The following is a 20,412-nucleotide window of genomic DNA, read 5'->3' as shown; positions in this document are numbered from 1 at the left end:
CATGAACTTCCAGTTTAGATGCTGCTGATGGGATTTGTCTGCCATGGATATGAATTAAAACACCATTGTGTTTTCTTTGAGAGGCATCCCATACCTGCAGTCCCTAACAACCAGTCTGAAATAATCAAAAAGATGTTATGGTTGTATTGCTGTTAAATGCAGACACTGCTCATAAGATTATGCAGTGTTAAAATGAGAGTAGTACTGCCTGAATCGGAGTGTGTTTTGGCTGCATGTTAAAATAAAAGATAGATGGTTTGATTTAATATGGTGCATGTCTCACCTTTACAAACAAATGGCATCACTGCAGTTTTGCAGTTTCAGAAATGTTGTTTGTGCACGCGTTTACAATTAGCAAAAGCTTTGAAAATCCTTGTGCAAGAAATGGTGTAGCTGCTGTTGCAGTGGTGGGAAAAGGAGTTGTTTGCTTTTGCTGCGTATGTTATTTCATGGAGCTATCACTTTACCTCAGCAGTAAAACTCCTTCCCTGTGCGAGGGAAATTCCTGGTTCATCAGTATGGATGCATTGTTTTTACACATTAGAAGTGCTGTGTTGCTGTGTCAATCATCCCGTTAGGATCAGTTTAAGAGCAGTAGGGTTGACGAAGCTGGGTGTGATTGGCTGCCTTATGCTGGGAGGGCTCTGTGAGAAGGAAGGGCTGCAGTCTTTCAGCAACAGAGTTTAGGCTGTGTCTTTGCTTCATCATCTGAGGGAAAAATCCCCAGATAAGTCACAAGGCTTTCTGAGAAAAAAAGCCAAAACATTACAGGCTGCTCATCATTTCGTGTGAGAATTAGTTACCATGATGCGATGGGAAAGATATGGGTGTTTGTTTATATCAGATGTTCCTGTTCACGTTGGAAATGTGTCGAATAGACAGGGCTAAACAAGGTAGGAGGATTGTTGTCTTTTATCGAATGTTTCAAGAGTTTGCTGCAGTATACTGCATACTGTATGTGTTGCTTGGGGGAGTCAGGGAAACACTGTTTCCCCCGTGAATAGATGCTGTTTGGGCAAAATAGGTGGATTTTACGGTAACTTGTTTTCAAAGGGTATTAATTTCCAGTGTAAATAGCTCTCTTCAGAAATAGAACATGAGTATATGCATATTAAAACAAGTAAAAAAAGAAATAGGTCAGTGTGTTTCAGAAGTGCTGCTACCCTAATTGGATTTTTAGCTGGGTTGTTGTCTGGAAGTGCAGCCTAGCTTTAAGAAGGAGAAGGAGTCACCCTGGAAATCTGTGAAGTTTATAGCAGCTATGTTTGAAGATTTAGGTGAATTAGACTGGCTGATCTAAATAATTCCCTATCGGAAGCTTTAATTAAAGCCAAGACTGCCTGTTTTAGATTTGTAGGAGTATATGAGATTACAGTATTTTACCCTGTTATAAAAGTATGGGTGTTTTTGGCTGCGCTGTGATTCCTTGTCCTCTTCAACGAAAGCCAGGGGAATTTTTCATATTGTAGTTTATTGTAGAAAGCTGCCCTTTCCAGGTCTTTGTCTTGGCAGCAAAACAGAACCTGTACATGAAAACAAGGAAAACAAGGTTGATATTATGTGCTGCAATTATCTGATCTTTATGCATTTTTAATGAGAGAACACACAGCTAGCAGAATAATTTAATGAGCAGGCTGGCTTTTAGAGCAATGATTTCACTGTACTAAGGCACATCAACTTTCTTCCAGAGGAGGAGCCTCAGGAAGGAATGGAGAATATTTATGTTAAATGCTCTAGAGAGAAGGAAGAGATATTTAGGCAGAAGTCTGTAAAACTCTGGAAGAATAGAGTAGTTTTTAGTTGTTACTATTATTTGTTAGATAGGAAGCAAACTTTACCATCATGTTGCAGGAGGGCTCTGAGAACATTTCCTCATCCTGTGATATGCTGAAGCCTCTTCAGCTTTCTCAGACTGCCATATGCATTGATGATGCTCAGTACTTTTCAGGATGTCACTCATGGATGACCTGATTTAACATGCTGACTTCATTTGTGTTATAGCAGCATCATTTATATGTACAGTATATAATATAGTTGGGTTTTTTAAATTTTTTCCCCTAAGATTAGCATTTAGTGAGACAGCAAGAATATGTTGTCTTCTTATCTATCCTGTAGTAGCTATGTTCACTGCATATAGATACTTATATTCAGATAGGATGTTGATAGAAAAAATAAGTGTATGTACTGAGGAAGATCAATAAGTGTATGTACTGAGGAAGAACCTTTTGCTGCCTAAGAAAACCTTTTTAGTGATGTAATTTTTGGGGGAAAGTTTCAAGATTTCCTTATCCTAGGAATGAGCTACACTAGTTTTAGTAGTATTGCAGCAAGTAGGCCCTGCTAGACCAACTGTCCATCGCCCCTCCCATTTTTCAAGGAGAAGTACAGGACATGTACTCAGAACTCTTGATGTCACCTCCCAGTTCCTCACAGCTGACTGCTCAGAGGAGGTTGATATGACTTCCCTGCTCCCTGGCCAAGTACTTGCTGGAGACCTGTGGCTGGGTTGTTGACACATACTCAGGTCATGAGCCGGTTATTTTTGAATGCTACAGTCTTCTACATAAAATCAACCTTGTCTCTTCTGAGAATTTCAAGCTCTGCTAACAAATGAAACACATGTAGAGTGTTGTTATTACAAATCCGTAGGGTATGGATATGTATGTTTAACTCTCTATCACTATTGATGCTTAAATATGTTGTTTGTGTGGAGACTGTGTTAAGCATGTGAGGCAAAGACTGACAATTAGAAGCAAGTAAAGTAAGCTTTTTCAAGCTATAAAATATGAGACGAGTATTTAGTTTTTGCAAGTAAAGCTATTTTCCTGCACAACTTTCAGAAAAAACTTTTCAGTCTCCTGTTTAGAGACAGTCTCTTACTTTCAGGTAATTTCAGTTGTCTGGCTTCCATACCTTGAAGATCACAATATATAGAGTTATCCTTGTTATGCCTGACTACCAAAGTGAAAATTTGCATTCATCCCTTAGTCAAGTAGTTTGTGTCAAACTACTGACAGACAATCAAATGACAAAAGGATTTAAAAAATTATTTCCCGGTCAAGGTGCATATATGCTACTACTTTATATGCTTAGGTAAATGAACCTTCCTCTTGGAGAGTAGAGATGATACTAAATATTCTGTATTTACATTTATTATGTAAACAGTTGGTACTAAAAGTATTTTGGACCGGATTCTGGTGCCGCTTTTCATTTAGTAGTATCTTTTCTGCTTAATTGCTCTGTGTATTTCATCAGAGCTATTAGTGTGGTAACCTTACAGTGTGCAGTCCGTCTGTTTTCAAGGAATAATTACTTTGTTTAGAATTACTCTCTATTTTCTGAAGGTAGAATTTTCTAATGAGTTAGAGGTCCTGAAGTACAGTGCTTGACAATAGAGCATTTTTAAAGGCGAATCAACTTCTTCATTTGTAAGTGTACATTTTACAGAAATGTGAGATAATTGTGTGCTATCATTTTTAATTTTTTTTTTTCCTGAGCAAGAAAAATGCCTCTTAATGTTGCGTGGGATTTCAGGCACTCGGGTATCACCACTGCTGTGAATGAATCTTCTTCTCTGTTGCTCAGAAGTATGTCAGAAATAATCCGTACTAGGTTTATTTGTAAAAGCTCTGTGAAATATTCAGTTTTTATAATATTAAGAGATGAGAAAAAGACTTAGTGTTTAATTGAAATTACTTATTAATTATTTTGCATAAAGTTTTAACACATTGCTAATACTTAAATTTTACATGATAGCTATTTGTGATACCGTGCTTCCTAATGTTACTAGAAATTTCTGACTTCAAGGATTGTTTTTTCTCTTCTGGGGAAGAAACACTTTTTTTTAAGTCAGATTATTTTTTCCCTCTTTTTATGAATATGGCCATTACAAAAGTTTAGCAAAAGCGAGCTAAATCACTTGTTTTAAAATTTGATAGTCTGTATTTTCTTTTTAAAACCTTTGATGGTGAAGCTAATTTGAAATGTGTAATACAATGTATTATGGTTAACTAATGTGCACCAGTGCTATGTAACTGGTCTGTAAACAGGCTGAAATTATAGCCTGAGGAAAATAAAACTCATTTCAAGAGTGTCAGTGCTGAAAACTAGTTCAAATAATAGCAGTATTAACTGTTTGACTAATTAAACTAATCTCCTTATACATTATTAGCAAATGCAGTGACAGTTGTTGATTATTGATATACAGAGTCTTCTTTTTAAAAAGCCTTATTTTAAAACCAAACTTTCTGGCTCTATTTGGAGTAGAGGGTGCATGAGGAGAAAGAAGTTATGCAGCCCCTTTCTAGAATCTGCCAACTTCCTAATCGCCACAATTTTTTATTATTCTTTTGTAACAGGGCCGTTAAAACGCCGAGCTCTCTCTCCGATAATGCTGGCGATGTCAAGTTCTTAGTTCAGTATTTCGGGCATGCTAAAAAGGGAAAAGTCTGGGGCTGTGAAGATTGAAGAGCATACCTAACAGGGGATTGTATGCAAAATCCTTATAACTAACACAAAGAAATACTAATTATGTAGGGGACTCTTTGTGCTACTGATGAATACTAAAGCTGTTGAGAACTGCCAGTGTGCAGTTTGCTGCTTCTGCAGAAGACTTGTCGGATTCCTGGAGTCGTAAGTCTGGCAAAGGACCCGGTGGGCTTGTGATACCTGAACCTTTGCCAGTTAGAAGAGCTCAGCTGTAAACAAATTGATAAAACACAGAGGTTCACACTCTTCTTAGTATTTTCTTTTTTTTCTTTCTTTTTTTCTCCCTCCTTTTTCGTCCCTAGATATATGTCCACAAACACATACAGACATACATAATATACACACACACTCATAAAAATATAATTTTCCATCTTCGTGATTTTTGTACTACAAAAACAATAGCTAATAAAGACAGTGGGAGGGATTAAGTGATACAGTTGTTGCATAAAGAAGTGGATTAAGAAATAGGAGCAGATGGTTCATATCAGACTCTATTAATTTTTTCATTTTAGATCAATGATTTTTTTCATCAGTTTCTGAGTGGATGATAAACATTTTGGGACAATCTGGGTATCATGCATTGCTGAACTCATAAATAGAGACAAGGTCAGTCTGGAGGTTCATGAGCTGTAAAATCTCTCCTGCAGGGAGTATAGCACCTCTGACAGTCGGCAGAATCAGAGAGTACAAGTAAGGAAAAATGCAGAAATGTTTTCCCATGGCAGTTTTATGGAAGGAGAAAGCTAGGATTTGGTTAGAAATGCCTTTTTCTTTTTTTTTTGGTGGGAATTCTGAAGGCAACTTCTCAGTATGTTTTTTGTGTATGATCACTTCACAGAGGCCTGGTAAATAATTTTTTGGTTTATTAACCCTCTAGTGTTCTCTCCTGTCCAGACTGAATACTTTTTAACTTGAGTTTCTGAGGAATTTTGTGCTCGTTTTGGTTTTTTCTTCCCCTAATGCTCTGTTATATATTCTTCAGGTACGCTGAATGGCTCAGTCCCCCAGCCCCTAGTTTTCAGAATCTGTCATGATTTTTGCACTTTATGGGTATCATGGGCAGTGTTTTGAACTTAGTCTAAAACTAACCTACAATTTCCAAGTGACAAGATTTCCATTATTTTCCATTGCTCAGAAGGATGATCTTTCAATGCTGGGTTTCAGCATGTCAGGCTTGTGCCTTCACAGTCTCCTTTGGCAGCTCTCTGTGGGACACTCCTGCTAATGTTGAGGTGGGGAAAGTGGCTGTCTCGTAGGACAGCAAAGCCATGTTTTAGTCCATTTGTATCTTTTTTGCCTATTTCCTTCCACTTTTCAGACTGTCTGCAGTGCTGTTATCAGCAGCTAAATGCGTATTTCAAGCCTAGAGCTGCACTGGTTTGTCAGCAGACCCCTCTGGCTGTGCCCCTGGCCGGACAGGCAGGCTTGCTGCTGGCAGGACCATACCTCTGCACCCAGTTAATGATTCAGGACTTCAGCACTGCCTCGCTCTTATTTACTTAAAAGGCTGTGATAACACATAAGGGATTTCTCTGATGGCTGTGTTCACCTGTGGCACAGCATCCCCTCTGCAGCCTCTCTCTGCCATGAGAAGAACAATGCCAGCTTTCCCACCTTCGTCTCCTCACTCTGTAGCCAAAAAGTGGTGTGGCCTCGGGCACCTTCTCCAGCTGGCAGGAGGCTTTTGCAGAGGAGGACGTCGGTGCGTGGGCTGCTGGTGCTGGGGATTGCAGTGCTGCAGTCCTTATTGGCATGCTGAACATGCTCTGGCAGCACGGCGCGCCGCTGTCCTGGAGTCTAGTGCTTGTCTTTAAAAACTTTCTTGCTTCGTGTGTATTTTTTTTACAATTCCCTTTTGTATTTTAGTTGCCCTCTGCTAATGCTCAGAAACACTTTGGGGATGGATTGCTTTATTGCCATAATTTTAAGGGAGTTTGGGTGGTGGCTAAAAACTCGTAAGATATTCTCTGTCACATTGGAGAAGGCATGAAAGGCTTGGAAAGTGGTCCCACTGACGTGTTTATAAAGCCAGTGCACTTTCCACTTCCCCCCCCCCCCCGGGTTTTTTTTAAAGAGCTCATTTAATGCTCAGGACTGTGCAGTGAGGCCACTTTCAAAGGCTTTAGTATCCACAGTAGCAGCTCTTTGAAGTGGAAACGCCAGCGGGGAACAAGCCTTCAGCTTAATCCTTGGTGCAAAAGGTCCTAAGTTGTAAGAAGCCACGACTTCCCTCTTGGTGGGAGGAGCTGGAGAGCAATACCTGGAACTGAATCTGTGTCCTGGACCTGGACCTCATCTGCAGAGCTGGAAGTGGTTGGACACTTCTGTGGGGCACGAGGGATGCAGTCCCTCTCACCTCTATTGGTTCTTCACTCTGGTTCTGTCCCAGGTTCTTTCCACGGTTTCTTGAGGAGGAGGACACAACTGAAAGGGGAGAGAATAGGGCTGGAGAGCAAATGTGTTTGTGCTTGGGTTTGTTTGCTCTCTCAAGGTGGTAAATCTTTCCTCTGGAGTGCAGAGCCAGTGGCACAGTCCATCTGCCAGTCCTTGTAGGCGTGTGTCTGTCCAGTTAGGTTGGTGGCTTCATGGTGACCCCAGGTGCCTGTCTCCCTTTTGGCACAAGGAGGGTAAAGGAGATAGTGCTTTTTGATCACCAGTGACTCATTTAAGTACTCAAAAGCTAGGTGGGATGAGTCTGTCATCTCTGAAATCCATTTGTTTGAAATAGGAGATGAAAGTGTTGAGTTTCTTGCGGTAGGGCTTGAGGATCACTGTGTCCCTATGGATTTATAGCCAGTCTTGGTTACAGAGCTAGGCCTCTTGTAAGGAGCTGTCATCCAAAAATGAAAAAGGCAGAAGGATAAGCTGAAGACACCAGTGCCTTGGACTGGCACATGGCTTGAGCTACCAGGGGTGAGAAGCTTTTTGAGGAGGGCTTTCCTTCCCAACTGTAGTAGCCATTGTTGATTCTGAGGACTATTTAAATAATCTGATTTTTAAGTGAAAAGCTATTTTTAAACTTGTTGGTATTTTTGACCTTCAGCGCATCACCTGCCATTTAACTTCACCCTTGTGCTGTTTGCTGTGTGCAAAAATAGTTGTCTTTTCCATGGCACTGGTAAATGACTGAGCATTCTCTGCCTCCTAGTCAAAATCTGGTGGTCCTCATCATCAGTCTATATGAATTTCGTATTCTTTCTGTTGTCAAAAGCCTTGCTGTTGCCTCTTTGTACATGTAAGCCTTTCCACAGTGCTGATGGTGCTGTTACTGTTCTTTTACTCTTTCATCATTCCAGAGTTACATGCTCTATGACTATACACAGTAGTTTAATTCTTTTTTGTTTTCCTTTGATAGTGCAAAATGTTCTGCTTGTTTTATGCTCCCATCAGCTGCTGAATATTTTGCAGAAGTCTTTGTTGAATTGCCTGTAATGTCCACATGATCTTTCCTCTGTAGCAGTGTCTTGTTGGAACCTAGTGCTGTGTGTTTACTATTCATTATTTGTCTGGTTTTTTCCTCATCTGCATTATTTTGCCTATCTTTATGTTAAACTGATGTCATCTTATCGCCCAGTGAACTCGTTATCATGAGATCCTTTTGTAACTCTTCACAGTTGGCTTCAGGTATGACTTTGCAAAAATTTTACGTTAACTGCAAACTCTCTTATTGTTTATGGGTATCGTTGCAAAGCAGAGAAGGAAACTCTTTTCGCAGACCTAATTATGAAAATTACAGTATATTATTAGAAGTAAAACATGATATTTAATCTTGTAAGTTTGTTGCGAACTTCTGCTCTGACGTTAGTCTTCATACTGTCTGCAAATGTTTAGCACTTTAACTGCTCTTTTAAATTAAATTTCTTTTAACGTCCATAAGGCCTAAGTCATCATGATAACTGGGTTCCACAAAAATCATCAGGTTACAAAGATGAGATGATTCATTTGTTTTCATTTTTCTTAGTTTTGAGCTTTTAGGATTTGTATTTCCTAGCTCTTCCCTACCATTGTCAGAATTGTACTCCTTAATAAAAACTGACAGTTGCTTGTAAACGTACTTGTAGGTGATAAGGTTTTATGAAATGCACTTGATGTTTTCAGACGTCCAGTGAAATGGGGAAGAGAGCTGTGCTGCAGTAGGGTTCTGTAGTGGGTCCCTAAAATTGAAGATTCTTCTAATAGGAATCAGGGTGAGGTGGTGGTGGTTTGGGGGTTTTTTGTTGTTGGGTTTTTTTTTTTTTCTTCAAGAGAAATGAAATTAAAACAGACTGATAGTAATATTCTGCTTTGGTGAAGTTAACCACCTGTATCTCACCCATCTGCGTCTCCAGTCACCAAAACATCAGCATACTTTTGACTTAGGGGAAAGGTAAATGTGATGATTATAATCTTTGAAGTGCTTCACTGGAAGATAAAAATGATTTTCCTGAAATAGGACTTTAAAATTGGTGGAGGGGTTTCTACTTTTCTGATTTCAAAATAGTATTTTGTTTTATTAGTGTGGCTATATTGACTCCAGTTTTGCAGTTAGGAAATTTAGGTTACATCATGCAGGATTATTCTTTAATTGTTTTCCTGATGGACTTTGTTCAACTGGTGCGAAAACATGGGACCTTAAATTGTGGATTTCCATTCAACTTTAGAGAACCATAATTAAATTTACAGCCCCCATTATGTAAGTTGAGTGATCTTTTTCTGTAAGAAAGCATAGAGCTAGAATACCACTGCATCTTTGTTGTCTCTCTTTTCTGTCTTTTCAGGGTATAATTTTTTGGGGGTGTGGAGGCTTTTTCAAGGTTTTTTGGGGTTTTTTGGGCGGGGGGATGGGTTTGGTTTGGTTTGGGTTTTTTTTTTGGTTTTGTGGGGATTTTTTGTTTGTGTGATGTGGGGTTTTTTTGATTTTTTTTTTTTTGTTGTTGTTGTTGTTGTTTTGTTTTTGTTGTTTGTTTGTTGTGGTTTGGTTTTGGTTTTGTTTGGTTGGTTGGTTTTTTGTAGTGGACAGTCCTGTTCAGTTGCTATAACGTGGTACCATGGTTGCTACTGTTGATGAGCAGAAGAATAAATGTGGAGAAGAGCCATTCAAGTAGGTTTTCAGGATTTCTAGAATCTATGCATTGTAATAAAGTGGATATCTCTGTCAAAGCCAAATATTGGTAGTGTAAACTTTGCAGCCCGTAAAGTTGGAGAGGATTACTGGAGGGCATAACTTTGACTGCGAGCGAGGTGGTTCATTAATTTATTTTTTTATTTTGGTTTGGGTTTTATTTTCTGGTCTGGTTTGATTTTATGTCTCACCTGTTTTATCCTGGAAATGTTGTATGAAATGGAAGGAATTCCTACCAGGTGTCAGGGGCCAGAGTGTGGATAGGTGGAAGGTTAGAAGTTATAAAATCTCTTATCATTTATAAATCTTCAGTGAAATATTGCACTAAAATGAGGCACATTCAAAACACACATTTAAGTCATTTTTTAAAAGTTGTTTTTGGAATAGAAATGTGTGTAAGCATAACAGCAGCAGTCCACTTCTTATGTTTATATAGCTTTTTTTATCTCTGAGTGGTGTTAATGATGTTACTTACTTGACTGCATCCAATTTATTTTTTTCTTTTTTTGCAATTTATTCACTTTGTAACACAGAAATTTTGACATTGTATTTCAAATATAGCGTTGTATATTGAGGTGATATTTGTGCATGGTTAAAGGAAGCTCTTGAATTATGATTTAACACAGAAGTTATGCAAGGCAATACATACTGTAAAGTGTGTCTTTAAATATCCTTCTGGCACTAAACTTGAACTACAACAAATGAATTAAGCTTCTGAAAAGGACAAAAATGTCAAGACTTACTTTAACCAGTCCAAATTTTCCACTGCAATGTGAGCAGGAAACGGTCACTTGCCAAAAGCCAGTTGCTTGTGCTCAGTTGTCAGAAGAGTCTCCACTGCTTTGGAAGTGCTGGTGAATGCCAGGCTGTGCTTACCTGTTCTGCCATTCCCAGGAGGACGAAGAAATCTCTGCAGTTACAGGCAAGCAGAGATAGTAGAAAAAGGTCTGGAAAAGGGCTGTGTCAAACCATTTAGAGGAAATGTGTTCGGTTTTCACTGTAAAACATTGTAATTTGTTGTGTCAAAGGACGAAAGCTCTTGATTTTTCAACGTTTTAAAGTCTTTTTATTCCTACTGCTCTCTTTTCATAATAAATAGCTGAGTTAAAATAGAGATTGTAATTTGAATATTGAGAAAAATTTTTTATTTAAGGTAGGGATGTGCCTGGCTCTGGGACATAGACTAACATTTCCTAACCTGTCAGTATGGCTGCCTGAATCCATTCCCTTTTCAACTTTTAAGCTAAGAGAAATTAAAACAAAGACTATATATTTTAGTTGCTTTTCAAAGATACTGGCTGGAGTTTTTTGTTGTGGTTTGAGGTTTTTTTCTTTACAGAAATCTGAATGTAGTTTATATCCCCTTTTTATTGTTATAGACAAATTAACTATACACATGGCAGAAAAATGAGTATAAACTCATCCAATGTCCTTACTGTGGTCCAATAAACTTTCCATGTTTATTTCTGTGTAGCTTGTGTTTAAGTACTTTATCTCCTGTTAGTTATAAAGTAAAAAAAAAAAAAAAAAAAAGGTTATTTTCTAAAATGAAACTGAGTTGAAAAGTAACTTTCTTCAAGTGGCAATGGGTGGTGAGTTTTTGGACTGAGGGAGACATTACACAAATCAAAACAACAGATCAATATGACCCATTTTTATTGGGTCAGTGCTTCTTAATTGGTGCTCAAGCAAAAAGGAAGGTCAGTGGCAGTACTGCACACCAAACCCAAAATTCGTCATCCTGGAGCTCAGGAAAAAAAAAAAGTGTTTACTTGGTAGGCAATGTCTGCAGACAGTTATTGTGCACTCCTTCTAGTTGTAACTCCATTATTTGCCTCAGGATTACATAGAAGTATTCAAGATTTCCACAAAAACAGACATTCACCAGAAGTTGCCAGTCATATGAGAAAAGCTCTTCTTTGCTTCTCTGCCACCAGTTGCAAAAACAGTTTTAGAGGAAAAGCATTCTCTTTCTTGAACTTGTGATAACTATTTGACAACTGAATAGTGGTTCACTAAATGCAAATTAATTTTATTCCAGAAAGAATGAGCTTTCATTGTGTATTGTCAAATGCAACACAGGTAGCCTTTAAAGTTTTAAATGTTGGGTTTGTGTAGGGGTTTTTTGTTGTTTGTTTTTTCTTGTGGACAAATGCATGAATTTTGAAAATAAGTTTTCTTACTGCCATCTCCACATGGAAAGTGATTAAATATTTTCTTTATTCACCTTGGAGGACCAAAGATAATCAGGCAGGAAGCCATCTCTGTTTACAACACAAAAAGGCAACCTACCTTCAAAAGAGACCAATAACCTGTTAAATGCTGCCTTTTTTTCTTCAAGACCATGCCAAACCCCCCATTTCTGGTTTCTTCTTAGCTGGGAAGGATTTTTGAAAAAATAGCTTTTTAGTGGGAGATTTCAGCTGCTCTCTGAATGCTAATATAAAAACACAATTTAAAAAAATACGAAAATAAATAATCTTTGAAGGTACTTGTTAACTATCTGCTATTCTATAGGTGACTTTAAAGTTAGGTTGCTGTTCCGTCTTTTTAACTGCTGTAAGATATGAAGTATTCTGGCATAGATGCCTGATCAGGCTTTGCAGTATGTCCTGTGAGATATTTAAGCAGTAAAGCACTTGCATATGTTCTGCTTCATGAGGACTTCTGTAGTTTTGGAAGTAAATAAAACTGGTGTTGTGTGTTACATGTGCGTTGCTAATGGAGTGAAAGGGGATTGAATCCTTGTGGTAAAATGGACTCTGATGAAGGCTTGCTTGGGCAACCGCTGAGTACTAAAGACACTATTGAGGTTTTTCCTTTTCCCTGCAGAAAGCACTTTGCCGTTGTGATAAGTCACTTCTTCCAAAATACGTTTGAGATGCTTGTGAAATGCTTTGGGTCTGGCCTTGCTTAGGCTCCTCTAGGCAGACTCTCAGGTTTTCTTCCTTCTCCTTTGGATTGCTAAGAAAGATTCCTGCTTCTGGGAGTGTTCCTAGGGGATGCAGCTTGGGGTGCAGAGGAAGAGGTCTTGGTGTTTCTTACTCTTGTGGTAGGTTTTAAAAGTCTTTTTCTCCAAGCTCCACTTTTGCTGGAGCTTTTAGTTTAACACATTCAGGGGTACTGAGAGAACAACACAGATGCTCTTGAAGGGTTTTGTAATCAGTCATCTTACTCCCAGCTGCAAATGTGGTTTTCACATTTTTGTGAATCTCCAAAGAAGTCCTGAAGTGCTTCTTTCTATAGCCATGTTCCTCTCCTGAGAGCCTATGCTTTTGTCAACAATTGTGAGAACCAGTCAGGCTTCCTTTTGGTATCCTACTTTTCATGCACATTATAAAGGACATTTCTGACAGAGCAGCATTTAAAAAGGGATTGAGGAAATCCATGGAAGAAAAATACAGTGAGACCTATTAAATACAAAGACATCAGTTACAGATTGTTGGGAGAAAATTCATGGAAATTATCACGCTCTGCGTGCCCTGGTTCTGCACTCTTCTGAGGACATCTAGTATTAGCCATCGTTATAGGCTCCATTTTGGGCAAGATGGACTCTTCAGCTCATCTGCTGAGGTCATCCTTGTGTGTGTTGTTATCCTGTACTCAGGTAAAAGGTGGAGAAAATGGCACAGGAATGCAGGTATTTTATCTCAGAACAGTGATGCTCCTTGAATTTTGTGTAGGAAGTCTGTTCAGCAGAATGGGTTTAGCACTTAAGAGGCAGTTGGAGTTAATAGCATTAGACAGTGCTCTTGCTGCCCTCAGGAGCTTGCTTTGGATGTGCCATGCAGCTTCCTAGAGCTGGGTAATTTGCTGGAGTGTGTAATTAATAATGCTATTGGCAGTCTTAAAACATGCGCAGCTTGTGAATTCAACATGTCATTAATTTACATAGAGTCCTTGGTTTATTCAGACTTACCCTTGTCTTTCATTGCAAAGGGGTCCTGTTTGTCACATAAACAAATACCCCGGCAAGAGTTCTGCCTTCTTAGTGCAAAACTGGACTAGAGAAAATAGAAAATTGTCAACAGCCTGAGCTCTTTTAGATTGTGCTCCTGTGTAACAGCATGTTATCGGTCCTTTGGCAGGTGAGAACAGTCATTTGATCATGTCAGTCTATAAAAATTTCTCAGTACGTAAGCACACTTTTCTATAAATATTTTACAGTCCTAAAAAACCATAAATACAATGCATGTCTGCAGCTGGGTGTGAGTGGAAGCTCCTGATGCACTGGGGTACCTTTTCTGGGGAATTGGGTTTGATTAATAGCTATTACGTGCTGCACTCTGCCAAAATCAAAACATTTGTGTCCACAAGAGGCCAAGTGGTAACGTCATTGCTGCTGGGGATGATTAACTCTGCTTGCCGAGGCACAGAAACAGAAATTGCTTTTGCCCTCTTGTCAAGGTGGGAACAGAATTCTGTGTATGAAATTCATACACCTAGAGGATAAAATCAGGTTAATTTGGACTTAGAAAGCGTTCAAGTTAGAGACTGTGAGTAGGTACAAACCAAGAGAGGAGGAGTAGAATAAAAACAAAAGTAGTTTTCTAGAAGAAGAAAACTCTTTTCTACAATTTCATTTTAACTGAAGCATCATAAGCATTCGTTTTCCAGCATGACTTCGAAGCACTTTGATATTAGAAAAGAGTCTTGTGGGCTGTAGTCATCCACAGACCTGAAGTTCAGCAGAAATATTTCATGGTCCATTAACAAAGTAGTACAGTGTGTTGCTGAAAAGGTCCCAGGCTGTGTCGGTTGTTTTACAGTCAGTGGTACACCTTCCTCCTCACCTACTTCCCCAGGGACAGAGGACATTAGTGTTATTAAATTGTAAAGCCAGCTTCAAAGGGAACCGGCAGGTTTTAACAAGAAGCTCATTGCCATACTGTAAATAGTGTGGGACATACTAAAAAGCCTGAACCTGGCACATTAGTGATCGTGACAAGGCAAATATGGCTCATTTAGCAAAACTGATCTGAAGGTCATGCTCAGTCTAAATAAAGCAGACTGGTGTTTTCTAGTCTGTCCCTGGACTTCAGTCAGCTTAACTAAAATGGTTAGGATCGTCTCTGTGTAAAGTGTTCATCTGAATTACCGTTCACGAGTGTTCATTGCTGGTTGTATAACAGGCAAAGAGATGTTGCAATAGTTAATCTCCAAGTTGAGCAAATAAAATAAATAATGGTGCTTTTGTAAGTCCTGACACTTTTGACTTCAGCTCGGTTCATGTTGAATTAATACAAGACCCAGGATTAGAATTTTAGTATTTTTGGCCACCAGCCATCTGATCAAACAAGTGGGCTGCTTCCCCGATATGCCAGTTGTGGCTTCTTTCTCATTTGAGCAATACTGGTTTCCTCAATGCCAAGTGGGAGCTGCTTAACATCTAAAGTGGAAAAAAAGCCCTGAAAGTGATTAAAGAAATGTTCATAACTTTCATTTGAAATTTGTAGAAGAAAATGCATTCATTGTGCTCCACTATAATTCAATGGCTTTTCTTAAAAATGTTATGGTGACAGAAGGATTTCCCATTCATATTTTGCCATCAAAGAATGGATGATGTTTCATGGAAACCTGTCCTGTTTTTTCTTGTTTCTTGAATTTAGGGAATTTTATTTTTTGTGACTTCACAATAGTTTGGAGAAGAGCTAAAAGCTTGATTCTGGTTTTAATGGTGTCTTTTTACATAACTATGCAGACACTACTAACCTCTACTGTGCATTGTCCAGTCTTACTAGATACCTAGTATAAGAGTACGTATAAAAATGATGAATATTAGAAATTGATTTAAGGAGAAGAATACAAATCTGGCATAGCACTTACTCATGAATGATACCTCTGTAGTGTTGCATCACTTCTGGTCCTGTTTCTCAGTTTGGAAAGCTGATGGGATGAGAAAAGCCTATCCACCCCAGGAAAATCTCCTGCATGTTCTTTCTTTAAGATGTAGTTTATTCAAATGTGATTAACAAGCATGCTGACCGTCACATCATTTGTCTGTAAAATTACTTTGTTTTCTATTTAATTCATGTTAGCATCTTTTGAAGTAGGATCTTTTTTGTATTGGCTAGTGGGGGATCTTGTACAATGAGGCTTAAATTAGCGTATGATGCCTGAGAGCCAGCCTTGCTTTCCAGGGACAGGGAGCATGTCCTGGGGCATACAGCACTGTAGCTAAAGGAGCTTGCAAAGAGGAGCCAGACCTGCTGCAGGGGGTGCCCTGTCCTACCTGCTCTGCTCCTTACTCCATCGGGAGTGGGACATGAGCAGGTGGCCATGTCTCTGTTGAGTTGGCTGGCACGTGTGAGGCAGGGGGCTTTATGCTGCTGTGTTATTCTGCGTCCGATGAGGCAGATCAGAACGGATCTAGCTGTAGCCTGGGATTAAGCTGCAGCCTTGCTTTCCTCAGCAGGGAGTTTCAGGGAGCTCAAGAGAGAACTTCACAGGGGAGTCAAGGAAGTGGCAAGTAGCTGGAATTTGAAGCAACAGTGGAGTGCGCTCGTGGGGTTGAGGCTGTCCTTTGGTGTGCAGCTTCTCTTCTGTTTGGAGGCCTTGAATGCTATTTAAAGCACAAACAATGGGGGGAAAAAAGGACATTTAAGAGTGTTAGAATGAGGTTTAGTTGAAAAACAGAAGTCAAGTTCCACCATCTTTTGGACTAAGGCACCTGCCAGTGTCTCCTAAACATACGTCTGTGTCCTAAATGATTTGAAAGTGGAGTCCACTGTGGAGCTGCAAACAAGAGGTATGACTTCGTGGGATTTGAATGCCTTTTCCTGGAATAAGGGTTGATAGGAGCCAGAGAGTGACGAAAGCTGATAGTTGTTCAGACCTTCTAGCCTTGGTGTCACGAAAGCCATGGGACAGATAAAAACTCAAGGCAAGAACAAGAAGCAGAGACGAAACAAAGGGTTTGAGCCTATGGATTTGCCCAGAAGTACCAAACTATAAAATGCTGGTAACTTGTACAATAAACTGGCTTTGCTTGCCCAGCAGAGTCCGTGCCTCTTCAATCTCTGCAAAGGGTGAGGGTTCAGTCATTGTCAGTCTTCAAATATCTGTATTTCCATTGTGAATGTTCAGGACACGTAACTTAATCTGGTTACAGAAGCAATCCTATGTGTCAAACTTAGGCAGGGAATCTTTCCACTGGGTTTTGTCTGTGAACATAGTGAAATGCAAAGCAAGTTTCCTTTGCAAATAGGTCAACTGCTGAAGAAGCAGCAGCTTTTTGAAGGAACAAAATTCTTGTCAGTAGTCTGAAGATGCATCTGTAGAGTGGGGCACATTGATTAATCTGTGTTTTCAGATGTCCTGAGGTATCTGGAGATGGTTAGTTTCGTCCCACATCACCAGAACCAGGTAAAATCACTAGTAAGTCCAGGCTGAAAGAAGTGGCTAAACATTATTTCCTAACATCAGTTAATTTTCTGAACAAACAGGAACACCATGAGAATATGAGTTAAAGTAGTACGTGATCAAGACATTGCTGGTTGGTGAACTTGTGCTGTGAAGTGTGAAGCTAGTGATGCTTATGGTTAACCCTGTCTAAGGGTAGAGAGCCTGTTTTCTGCTGCTTCCAATTTCCAGCCAAACCTTAGAATTTCAATATGAAATTCTTTGTGCCTGCTGTCTCCTGAAGGGTTATTGTTATTGTTTCTTTGTTAAAAAGTATCTGATATTTAAGACCGTGAACATGATTTTCTGGGAGAAAGCAACGTTAGTTCTTGTTTATGTGTAAGTGGATAAAAGTTGTAGCAGCAACCTGGTTTGGGTCAAGGGCTTAAAATTATACAGTACCAGTTCCCTGGGGTTAGAGAGTTGACCTTGGTTTTCCTGAAAAAGATCTCACATTTGGCTAAGAAAAGAGTTTGTCTCTGAAGAGTGGCAGTATATGCATGGTGGGTTTGAAAACTGAGTTCTCAATACTCTTGGCAACTCTAATGCCAATTCTCTTGGCATTAGAATATCCAGCAGGTCAGTTTTGGTGGCTGTAGGTAGGTCCTGAAGGTGAGTTTTATCCTGCTTGAATTCATGTGTTTAACTGAATTTGGGCAGCAGTCTGTAAGTCAACATGTTTCTCCCTGCTGGTGACCTAGAGAAGGCTCACCTTGTTTTCACAGCGTAGTGAGTCTTTGGGGTTTTGAGGGGGTTTTTTGAGGTTTTTTTTGTTTCCTTGTTTTTAAAACAGAGCATTGTAAATTATCAAACTTGTAAGGCTAAGTATATTTAGTACATCTCTTCTGTCTGGGAAAGAAAAGTTTATATACTTCAAACTGTACAGTCCCCTTTAAGTACAACTGAGGGTTTTCTAACTTTCTAATTCTTGAGTTCCTGGTATATTTATAGAAAAAATATATGGATCATGTGGACAAATTTTGACCCCCAGTTTTGACATCTCTTACTGAAGATTTAAATGTGATGAATAATACAGAGTGCTTAAACCTTGAAAAGTGTAAAACTGTTTTAACACCTTTCGAGTGGACTTAGTGGTTGCACTAGAGATCTGTGGTGAGACCATGTGGAGGACTCTGCTCCTTTACAGGAAGTCATCACCTGCAGAGATGACTTTTGAAGATGATGTCTTTGCTCATTACTACTTGTTATCTACTGAAGCATGAATACATCATGTCCAGGAAGTCTCAGCTTCACCATTAGACAGATACTGCATAATAAAACTACTGTACCAAAGCACCTCATATTTTGTAGATAGCAAGAGCTCTTATTTTCCAGCTGAGAGATCCAACTGGTTTGTAATAGGGCAGGGCTTTGCATTCACTTGCAATTTCCAAAAATGCTGGCTGCCCCATATTTCTCTGAGAACTTTTTCTAGTGTCTGTGTGCTTTGTCTTGTTTAATAATTAAAAGGACTTTTTTTCTTAACCATGACAAAGACCTCCTACTCTTCCAGGCCTTGCTAGCTTTCTGCAAAAGGGAAGTGATGCTTATCCTAAAAGGGATCCAAAGCTAAATAGCTTTTACAAATACATGTCCATGAATTTCATACACTTAGCATACGAAAAACTGCATTTGTAAGTGTGCATTCTTGATTAATTCCATTGATTCAACTGTGTGAGAGACTGAAAATAAACAATAATAGTTGTAAAAAGACAAAAAGAATTTGTTCTTATGTTGAGTACTGCCTTCATCTTCAGTAAGTATATTTAGCAGCTCAGTTGTCAGTTTGTAAGTTTTGATAGTTTGTTTAGCTACAGTGGGGAGTGTTGTCTTGAGTTGGGATCATTAATGATAATAACAACAAAACAGCTAAAAAAATCCACGAACCAAACAAACCCTTCTGCCTGGATAAGGGACAGTGCTGAGGGCTTTATGCCGGTGAGGTGCCGTTGGTTTCGGGAGGACAGCTTACTTTGGCTGGTATGTTGGGTCACAGTTAGAAGTAGTGGAAAGAAGAGCAGAGTTTGCATTTGCTGGAGCCACTGGTTTTCTCCAGATGGATGGGTTTTGCAACACACAAGGTCAGGGTAAACTATGACGTTAATAATGCCCTGTGACCTTGCAGGCATTTTATTGAGGATTATTGTTGTTGTTGTTATATTTTCTTATGTAAATTCCGTTCTTTTCCCTTATTTACTTCCCTGTTTACTCAAACTACTGGATTTTCCCAGTAACCACAGTCTCGTCTGCTTTCCTTCTAAAATTTCTTCTTGTCCCTCTCTCCTCCAGTGTTCACATCCTTTCTCCATCTTTCTTCCATTTCCTATGAAGTCTCTCCCTTCCTTTCTGTTTCACAACCAGCCATTTAGTTTTCCTACCTTCCTCTCCCATTTTTTCCTTCTCATGAGTGCTTTCCTTGTATGTTGAATTCCACTTTTCTTGGCTTGTCCCATAATTTTATTCCCTGTTTTGTATTTTCTCTTCCCTTCTCCCTGTTTGCTTCCCTCACGTTCAGGCTTTCAAGGTTGCATCTCTTCCTTCATCCTCCTGGTGCAGGTGACGGGCAGAAGAGGTATGACAGCTGCCTAGGATGTGGTTGTGAACACGTAGGTCATGTAAGTGGTAGGAATGAAGCACTCCAGATTATTCTATCCTCACCATGTGCACACTTGACTCCTGCTGAAGGTATGGCCTCCTTCAGAAACGACTCAGTTCTGTCTCCTGGGTTTGCACCGGTAGAAACTCCCAGGGCACTTGATGACTCTTGAGAAACCAGATGGCATTGTTATGTTTGACAAGATGTGGATTTCTGAGACAAACTTCTCATGCTTCCCTTTCTTTAGAAAATCTTCATGTAGCATGAGGGTAAGAAATAGGATGATACTGTATTTTACTCTTCTACCCTCCACCCCACAAATGCATTTTGATATTAATTCTTTCTGTAGTCTCACAAATCTTGTGTGTGATTCTGCTGTGCACTTCTTTTTTTAAAAACCATGGCTACTGCCATTTCTATACTGTGTGCAGTTTGCTTTGCTGCCGCGTGCTGTGTCTGGTTTTTTTCAGTCTTAACACCTACTACTTGAGAAACAGCTTTGTCAATTTTATGGTGTGCAGCCCTGCAGAGTATTACTACTTGTGACTTTCAGCAGTGTGCGGTATAACATTTACCCTTTTCCCAAAATTTCCGTCTGTCTCCTACATCTTTTGCTGAAAACCATTACTGACATTTCTGAATTGGAATGTGTGGCTCTAGGGAGACTATTTCCTCTTTTACATTTAGCCAGCTAAATCATCAGCCCAACAAGCTATCAGCTCAACAAGCCCTTGTGGAGAGGCTCTTCTTGTCTTTCCTCCTCTCTTTCCTTTTCATCAATTATGAGTATTTTCTCACCTCTTTGTATGTTTTCAGCTTAATCCCT

The 20,412-nt window shown here is 39.4% G+C and overlaps 1 protein-coding gene across 8 annotated transcripts in view; it reads left to right on the top strand.

Annotated features, from left to right (window-relative positions):
- The first annotated feature begins 669 nt into the window (after nt 1–669).
- Nucleotides 670–20,412, top strand: part of MBNL2 (muscleblind like splicing regulator 2) — a 90,520-nt gene continuing 70,777 nt past the window's right edge. For 3 of the 8 annotated variants that reach the window (XM_042043537.1, XM_042043510.1, XM_042043519.1), the window contains exon 1: nt 670–893. The gene's annotated coding sequence lies outside the window, so the exon portion shown is untranslated. The remainder of the gene's footprint in view (nt 894–20,412) is intronic. The other 5 variants (XM_042043546.1, XM_042043555.1, XM_042043528.1 and 2 more) reach the window with 3 other exon arrangements.

This window comes from Corvus kubaryi, unplaced genomic scaffold (assembly GCF_017639235.1).
Source record: "Corvus kubaryi isolate FWS band 111438036 unplaced genomic scaffold, C.kubaryi_AGA036_p1.0 133, whole genome shotgun sequence".
Lineage (NCBI taxonomy): Eukaryota > Metazoa > Chordata > Aves > Passeriformes > Corvidae > Corvus > Corvus kubaryi.
The sequence above is the reverse complement of the archived record's forward strand: the minus strand, read 5'-3'. Positions and strand labels throughout refer to the sequence as shown.